Genomic DNA, 10,116 nt, shown 5'->3' with positions numbered 1-10,116 from the left:
TAGAAGGAAGATGAGGGTAACAGGGGGGTGACAGAGGGGGAACTGTGGTTGGTATGTAAAATGAAAAAAACTATTTTAAATAAAAAATAGAAAAAAGAAGAATAAAGTTCTTTATCACCCATATAAATTAATAAAGGTTCTTGGTAGGTTTATAACAAATAGATTTCATTTATATGTAATGATGATATCATGCTAATGTCTTCTTCTTAGATAACATCAAATACACTAGAAAGTATAGCCATTTTGGCTTAATTCAGTGCAAGATATTCTTAATTTGAAACTTCTTTATTATCATAAGTAATGAGAACATTACACTTTAAGATATATACCCATGATGTGTGTGTGTTTGTAATGCATTTGTTTGACTTTGAATACATCTACTGTGACGTTTATATACTTTGATATTTTGTATTTGCTGTACTCAATTTAATTTTCCTCCTTTTAATTTTACCTGTATTTATTGCAGTCTTTCTGCTTACAATTCATTAAAGAGACTTTCTTGGTGCTATCTATTAACCAAAATAGTCCAATGCTTATTTTATTAAACAAGAAATAGGATTGTATTCCAGTATACGTCACAGTTAAAAGAAAAAAATATAGTCTCTATATGATGTACTTCTGCCATTAATACAATCAGTTTGACAAATTAGTGACTCTTTAACGGCTGGCATCATGGTGCTTTGTATCTCTCCTTAGCAGCAACACTGAGAGCTACTCTTTCTACCTCCTTCCAGTATCATCATGCACAATGCCCTCATTTTAAGGTTGGGTACCACACTGATGTATGAAATATTTACTCTGAAGCATATACATAACTATGATGTTCCAGGGTTCTTTTTGGTGTCTTTTTTTCATTAAATTTTAAAATTCATTTCACATACAGTTTCCCCCCTCATCTCTGCTCATTCCCTCTTCCCGCCTCTTTTCTACTCACTCGCCCCCTTCACTTGCCTCCCAAGGGAGGTCAACAAAGCATGGCATATCAAGTTGAGGCAGGACCAATCTCCACCCTCTGCATCAAGGTTGAATGAGGCATCTCACCACCCAAATTTCTTATAGGTTTACTTCCTCATATTCCTTAAGCTCTGTTCAATTGCTAATTTCTGGATTAAGTGATAGTGTAGGTGGAACTACAAAACCATTTCTGTCACAGGTATCCTGAGTAACTTCAAATTTTGAAACAATCAAATGTATTTTTTTTTAATTTCAGGTTCCTATTTTGAGCAGGAAAGACTAAGATTCATCTTGTGACAGTAAGAAAATTAATTTTTGTATCACTTGCATGTGTTTCAGTAGAGTGGTGCTAATTCTGATCTATTATTTATCATATGGGGAAATACTATGAATTAACAAACTATTCCCTCGGAGCAGCTTCTCAATTTTCCTCCTTCATTTTTCCCATTGCTGCTTTTCTTCATTCATTTTCTTCTTTCCTTCTTTCTCTTTGTTAGTTTTAATATATATTTTTTCTGAGACAGGGTTTCTCTGTGTAGGTTTGGTGCCTGTCCTGGAACTAGCTCTGTAAACCAGACTGGCCTTGTACTCACAGATATCTACCTGCTTCTGCCTCCCAAGTGCTGGGATTAAAGGCATGTGCGACCATGGCAGACTAGCCTTAATTTTTAGAGATAAAGTCTTACTATTTACCTAAGCTTACTTTGAAATCACAATTCTCCTTCAGCTTCTGCTGCTTTAGTACTAATGATTAAAAAATATGCCTTCAGGCTAGATTTATAAATGTTTTCTTGCTGCTGTTGTTGTAGGACAACAAAAAGAAATCAATAAGCAAAACATGTATCTATACCTGGAACTGAAAATAACTGTTATGCAATAACTATGTAATCATCAAACTGCCTAAAGCAAGTGACTATGAAGTGCACTCCTGGAAATGGGTACCTCTGTCACCCCTTACAAAAACATAAGAACCAGAAGAAAAGAAGGGGTCTTGTGCAAACTGTCTTCTTGAAATGGCATGTCTGTCAACTATGAACTCAGCAGAAAGTTATGATGTGCACAATTCTTGTACAAGATTGTATAACAGTCAACATTCAGTTATAGATGATATTGGCTCATAAGGCTCCATCCCTCTGAATATCTACATGCAGTCAATGGTTGCTGAAGGAAGGGGGAATGTAGCCACTGGTACACTGTCCTTACCTCTAGTGACAGCCCCATATACGCTTGCAGGAAGCCCTGATTAGTGCAGTGGCTGACAAAAATGCAAAATATAGGAAAGTAACAGGGGAACTTTTGGGGAATTGCTTGTGATGGGACGGAAATTATGTAAGAGGGAAATGGGGAAACATGATCAAAATACAATTATATTCTTCAAATGTAAAGATATAAAATAACAAAACTTTTCCATATTTTATGCTGGCAGTATCCTTACTATCCACAAATAGCATGTATTCTGTAATTCAAGTCTGAGTTTTGAAATCCACAGCCTCTCAAATATTCTATAATTCTATAATAACCATAATTATTTCATTTTTGCATGGACTTATGAGTACTCTCCATGCCTTACTTTATACCTGTATACTATGCAAGAGACTTTGGAATTGGTGTAAGTTCTTACTCCTGTGCTTCATAAGGGCACTAGAATCCTCACATGGAAATGACAGCAAATTAGTCATCTCCAGCTCAATTCCTTTCCCAATGCTGACAGCACAGTACTGACCGCAATGGTGGTTCTCTATAATCCCCAGATGTATCTCAAATTTTGGTAACTATCCCCTAGATATATCTGCTTCACACCAGTATTCTCCCTAATGACTTAGAAGGCATTTTCACATTTCATACTGCTTTAACCATGAAATAAAATAAAAACTATTTTGACATTGAATTAACCTTTTGGATTTCATATTGGGTTAGCCAATATTGTACTCTAACATAGAATTGCGTGTGTGTATATTTATATGTATATATGTACATATATGTGTATACATTTGTATAATATTAAGTTTTTTATTTTCAATTAAAATAAATTACATCATTTCCTATTCTTGTTCCTCTATCCAACTTCTCCAATGTACCCCCCAACATTCTCCCTCTCAAAATTGTGGCCTCTTGTTCTTTAGTTGTTATTGTTATATACTCACACATCCATATACACACACATGCATGCAGGCACATTTGCTTGCCTAGCAAAAATATGCAAATACAACTTTTTCAGTCCATATAGTGCTGCTTGTTAAAGACTGATCATGTGATACTGGATAACCAATTGGAGGGCTCTTCTTCTGCTAATACTGTTTTTCCTACTTTTGGGAGTTGATTCCTTACTTGTTTGTAGTTCTTTGCCGATGGCTGGAACTCTGTGAGATAGCTCCTTTCCATATTTGCATGTTTATTAGCATACAAGATACAATTAAATGATAAACACCTACATATACCTGTGTGTATGTTTGCTAGAGTCAAAATTTTTAAAGTATAATAGTCTGAAAGTATATGTAATATGTATATTACATATATATATAATGTATACTTTGAAAGTATATATATAATATATATATTATAAATTCCAAGCTAGATGTACAAATATAATGGCACAAATAATGTTTATTGATTATCCAAACTGTACCTCTCTTATTTAATTTTTTATGTGTATATAATTAGCATATTTTCACCACTAGATTCAGAACATTACAAGGTCAGGAGCTAATTATACTTTAAACATATCAAATGGAAATATTTCCAACACATATCTAGTGGGGATATGATATTTTCTTGAAGATGACAAGATCCCTCTAGTAGCAGAGTTTCTGCAATGGATCTACTTTATAAGTTCTTGCTTATCGTTACATCCATGCTAAATATCCTTTGACAGACTCCAAGACTCAATCTGAGTAATATCAAGAAAATTACTGAGTAATGATGCTATAATCTTCCCCAGAACAGCCTCCCAGGTTAAACCACAACAACAGCACATGGGAAGGAACATGAAAATTGCTGCATACTTATGTAATCAAGTATGGCGTTTGCATTGCTGATCATATAACAGATTGTGTACCTTTGTGGCTAGCTCCTGAAAGAACTCTGGCCTCCAAAATACAAACACACTGTAGAAACAGAACTATCTTTCATGTTTCTTGGGGGTTTGTGGCTAAAATGACTAATGGAAGAAAGAAGAAATAAACACCTAAGCCCGGCTGTGCTTTGCCTGTGTTCTTTTGCTTCTGATGGTGTGTCACATCCTTTGTGTGTTGAGTCTTATCCATGAGTACATTTTCATATTGCATCCTATGGCTCCTTCTAGAGGACCAGTGAATTACTGTGCACACTCTCAGATCACGTGGGTCTTATTCCTAATGTGGCCTCTGTCTCACCCGCACAGTAGCCCTACACCTACTGCCACATTTGCACATTTATAGTTCCATTTTCTCAACCTCACAGAAACACTCCAGACTACTTCTTCTAAATTAGTTTGACCTCCCTTCTTCTTTATAATAATTCCCTAGAAAATATAAAGAGCACAGTTTGAAAATATAGAGGGACAAAAAGGGAGAAATCACTGAAAAGTATGTCTAATGTTCTTTATGGAATAAATTTAGACTAGACATCTTTTACTGATATCTTTAGGTTGAACATAGTGCTAAAGATATTCTACTCCAGCCCCAACATGCTTATAACTTAAGGGTTTTTGTTTTCTGGAACAGAAAAAAAAATAAGAACACTTTGTTTGAAACGTGTAGGTGATTTTTCTGTCTGGAGAGACTGATATTCAGCAAGATAGTGCTAGAACCAACATGGGACCATAATGGGACTTGCGTAGGACTAGCATGGCTTTAGACTGAGAACAAACAAAAAGAAAACTGAACTAAATCAAGTTGTAAGTTCTTAGTGTTACTCTGGACAGTTCACAAGATTAACACTTGTAGGGATGGGAATTGGCTGTGGGCCTCCTGGGAAAGCATGAATTGGAGCTTTATAAGCCTAAGGTGGCATTGCACTTAAGACAGGGAGCCTCTTGAGGCTCTGTAGAGCTAGTGGCTCTGTCCTGGAATCAGGTGAGTGACAGAAACACTTGGATCTAGATAATGTCATATGGTACCTGGAATGGAAGCCAGAGGTTATGCCACATAAAAGATTAAAACTGTGTAGCTCTTTGAGGCAGAAAGGACACTTGTTGGAGGTGCTCATTTCTACTAATTGATGCATATGATAGTAATTTTAGAGAGTGAATTTAGATCTCTGACCCCTCTTTCCTCACTTGTCAATCATTCACCTTAGAGTTTAAGATCTAATATAAATCAAGTTGAACTTATGTTTGCTGAATACTAAAATTGCCAAGAAATTTTTATGATAGAACAAAGAAAGAAAACAGGAAGGAAAACAAGAAATGTGCCTTCCAATTCTCACAGAGCTTTGTAATAGAGATATTCAACTCGCCACCAAGAGGTTGTCACGATGAAGATGGGATGGATTTATCTTCCATGTAACAGATGAAGGGGATGCTTGCAGTATTTTTCTCATAACATCCCTTTGGGAAAATACAGTAATTCTGCATCTCCTCTCTAAAGAGCCTATGATTCTCATTACAATGAACATCACCTGTTGGTATATAAGCAGCGCAGAAACTCAAGCTTCATTAAATTGGCTATTATATAACAAGTTAAGATTCTTGAAAGGTAGTAAATATTCCTTAAATACCAGACACCATTCAATAAAGGTCCAGCTCTCATTTTTAGGTATATGAGAGTCATGATGAAAAGGTATGTTTATCAAGGTTAGCATACAAACTCTTGTTTCCATTTATTGTCAGCTTTCTTTATTTCTCTTCCTTAATAAACCCTCTGTTGTTAGCACTTAAACCTGAACTAACCTCAGGATTCTGTAATGTGTAACTTTTCTCTGTGTATAGATCATGGCTATGAATGACACATACACGCATTCCTTTAAAACTTGGAAATAAAAAAAATAATGTTGGTTCAATGCAGTATACCAAAAAGTAGGTTAAAATGCCTTCTCAAAATTAATATCCGGGTACTAAAATCTTAATTAATGGCTCAGAACATTTTTCTAACATGAACAAAAGCCTTTACAGGAATGTAGAATTCTGTAACTATTTCAATGTCACAATTTAATTAATTGCCTTTCAAAGCATTTAGTTTTAGTTTAGTGATAAAGGATATTACAAAATCAGTTTATCCAGTGTTGTATTATTGACTTTGAAAAGTAAAACATACTTCTCCTCTTTTGTTTTTGGCATGTGTCAAATAAGGACTATAGCCTTTCATTTCTCAGTTTGTGATTGGAAATATTCTTGTCAAAAGTTCATGTAAGACGAATAATTTCCTCATCTTCTCCCACACAAAATTAAGAAATGCTGTGAACAGATAGGCAAACAGACATGCAACCTGGGAGCTATCTACTAAGTCATTACATGCTCAGCATCATGGCTAGGTCTCCTAAGAACATCTGTCTCTTAAAACCTGGCTTAAACAATCCTCACAAGTTAGTCCTATCATCTTAATTACTTATTCTGTCCAACAGTAGCCTTTCATAAGCCCTTATCACCCTCTAGAATTGAGCCATATCTGAATGTAATGAACATGGCCTTATATTGAAGAAATTCACCACTAACCATTCTGATTACAGTTCTTTTCCATGGTTCTTTTTCAGCTTTTCTATCACAGGTGATTGATTGATACTTTGTCCTTCTGCATTTATCAGTCTATTCTTAAATAACACTTTGGGAAGCTTCTTATACATAGACAGCATGAGTTTGCAGTGTGATCAGTTCCTCATGTAGTTTAATATCTGTCCCTAGGTTGACTCATGAGTATGGGCTGAATCTATACCCTGCAACTAAGCTCACAGGTTTGAGAGCATTGAGTTCTCTTTCCTAATATCTGTTAGAAGGTGACGTCAGAACATAGACATCCCTGTATACCTAGGAGGCCGTCTGTTGGGTGTTTGCCACATTGCCACTTATCTGTGGAGCTATTCTATGGAACTTTGATTTCTAACAAATCATGTTTACCTATCTGATTATGCTTCAAGAAAATATTAGACAAGTAAGTTAAATTGGATGTTAAAATCCACTCAGGGCTACTACTTTTTAAGTGTTTTGGTTTTAATGGGTATAATTGCAAGTTTTCCACATTTGCAAAAGTTTCACTGTATTGACAAACAATTTTGAAGGGGAGAGGATGTGATTTTCTCTGTTCTTAGAAGCACTCTGTAGTTAGCATACCACAGATAACCTTTGTCAGAGACAGATCAAGAAAAGCAGCCTCTTTTTTCCCATCTCTTTTTCTGCCATCAATATTTAGAATTTTCTCAGTGCATCTTAGATGATTCTTAGGAACTACCTCCCCTCAGCCTCTCCAGAGGTGTAGTCACACGAACTAGCCCCCTTCGTTTCCCCACATGATAGGTCAGCCTCACCTTTGATTTTTTTTTTATGAACAACTCTTATTTGCTTCTTCTATCATTTGTCCTATATTTGTTATCAAACATGTCTAGTGATCATTTTATATGCTACTTCAAATGGAGCATCATTATTTAACCTTCATAGAAATGCTACTCTAGGCATCCCTGAGGTCAACAGCTGACGTGTGGATTTCTGGTTATACAGATGACTTTTCTTGCAAAATGGTACACCACTAGGATCAACTGATAGACAAAAATTAGAATATCCCAATTGCCCTATTATTCAAACATGCTGCACAGTGTAGCTCTCAAGAACATTTTAAGTCTCTATTTTAAGGAAAATTAAGATGTTCAGTAAAGAAAATAACATTTAATGTATGATTTTTGATATTTGATTAAGGATGAATCAGATTGTATTCCACATCCTCAGATTCCAGGTTATTCTTCTCTTTAAAAAGTGTTCTTGACAGAACTTGGAATCTGTGAGCATGGAGGAAAGGGTAAAAATTACTGCTTGATACATTCACTCTATCTAAAGTCAGTGCCTTCTTGGTCTAGTTGACACATGCTCTATATTGCTAGCAAGTTATTGGACCTTGAAATGCAGAAAATATATGAATATATAAAATAACTGCTGTTATTATTAATATTCACAAAAGAGAAGGAGCTTTGATTTTTGATACCACCAAAATACATTTTTTAAATTTTTAGTTTTTTATATCTCTGTTTCGTATATTCACACCAGCTATCCTAAACTTCAATGAATACCATGGATAATGACTGAGGAAGTGTTTCAAGTCAATGAGCAAAAGAAGTCAAAATTTTTCAAATATATTTTTTGATATTGTTTTTGTTCATAATGCCTTAGGGCCAGTTCAGAACAAAAGTTTTACCTGATAATATGATTTAGTATTGATTGATTATAATTTATACTCCACACACTCATTCAGCACAGTTGTCCACATCTTGGTTCCATTAGAAACACACTTGTATTCTGCTATTAGAAATAAGGTATCTCATGTGTTTGGGCCCCTATGTCTTAAACACAGGTTTGTCCTTAAATTTCAAATGTTGAAGAACCTTCAAGGTGAAAAGAGAGGTTTCTTCATGTTAATGATCCCAATGTGCTGCTTAAAATAAAACGGTTGTTAAGAAGTGAGTCTGCTGTGCAAGTACTAATCAGGCCCCACCCTGCTTAGCTTCTGAGATCAGAGGAGATCAGGCGTGTTCAGATATACATGAATCTGATCTACATGGGAAGTAGAAAAAGATAAGATCTCTTGAGTAAATTACAAGAATGGGGACCATGGGAGAGGGTTGAAGGGAAGGGGAGAGGAAGGGGAGAGGAAGGGGAGAGGAAGGGAGGAAAGCAGGGGAAAACATTTAGCTCAATAAAATCAATAGGAAAAAAAGGAGTCTGCCTTGTTTCAGAGTAGAAATTGCTAAGAGAATGGGATTCAGCGGTGTGAGCATCGCTATTCTGCAGTCAGACAGCAATGCCACTGAAGACAACTTGCTAGAACATGGCTAAGAATAAACAGGACTTTGCTTCCATTACAGTTTTCCAGGGCAACCTTATTTCCGGAGTTATGGCTGTTTCTAAACATAGCAATGCCAGCAGCTTCTTTTTTATATTGATGGATCTTCCTGGACTGGAGGCTTCTCGTCATTGGACAGCAATTCCCATCTGTTTAATTTACATCTTTCTGTGCTGGGCAACATAACCATAATGCATGTTATCAAGTCTGTGTCCAGCCTCCACACACCTATGTACCTCTTTCTTTCCATGCTCTCAATGGCCGATCTGGGCCTCTCAGCCTCCACATTGCCTTCAATGGCAGCTGTTTTTCTCCTCGGCCAGAGAATGATAGGAACTGCAACCTGTTTCATGCAGCTCTTCTTCATCCACACATTTCAGTCATTGAGTCCTCTGTTCTTGGCATGGCTTTTGACCGCTGTGTGAGCCATCAGAGAACCTTTGCGCTATGCTACCATCCTTACAACAAGACGTATTGGAGCCATTGGACTGGCCGTGGTGGTCCGCAGTGCTGCGCTTCATCTGCCTTTGCCTGTGCTCCTGGGAAGGCTGACGTTCCAGCCTGTCAGTGCTCTGTCTCATTCTTACGGTGTTCATCCTGATGTTCTAAGACTGTCCCTTTCCAGGACAGTCGTCAACAGTGGCTTTGGCCTCTTGTCATGCTCTCTACACTGGGGATGGATGCTGTGCTCATTCTCCTTTCCTATGGGCTGATTTTGAAGACAGTCTTGAGTATTGCTTCTATGCCAGACAGCTGAAAGCCTTCAACACCTGCATTTCCCACATCTGTGCTGTCCTTTCTGGTTTTACTACCCACTCGTGAGTCTGTCCATGATCCTCGCTTTGGGAAAAAGAAACTACCAGCTCCGGTATATATGCTTCTTCTCTTATCTCCACTTTCTTATGCCCCCATTCTCAACACAATTGTCTACAGTGTCAAAACCAAAGAGATCCGGGTTGCATTTTAAAGATGCTACATCTGAAGAAGCACTGAAATTTCTTTGTACAATTCCTCAATGCTAGGTAAAGGCTGACTGAGGACATCCCAACAATACAGCAGGTGTCCGCTTTTGCCAGATCATCACTCAACTAATTTTCAGACATATCAACAGGAATACAGTGTGAATTCCTCCATACATCAAAACCATAACTGATCCATGGGAAGAGTCATAATTCTACTATTTTGTAAAGCCGTATTACCAGAA

General features: G+C 36.8%; 1 pseudogene; it reads left to right on the top strand.

Moving 5' to 3' along the window:
- The first annotated feature begins 8,963 nt into the window (after positions 1-8,963).
- Positions 8,964-9,905, top strand: LOC119806749 (annotated as a pseudogene).
- The last annotated feature ends 211 nt before the right edge of the window (positions 9,906-10,116 follow it).

The sequence above is a fragment of the Arvicola amphibius genome, chromosome 1 (genome assembly GCF_903992535.2).
Source record: "Arvicola amphibius chromosome 1, mArvAmp1.2, whole genome shotgun sequence".
NCBI lineage: Eukaryota > Metazoa > Chordata > Mammalia > Rodentia > Cricetidae > Arvicola > Arvicola amphibius.
This window is presented reverse-complemented; position numbering and strand designations above follow the sequence as displayed.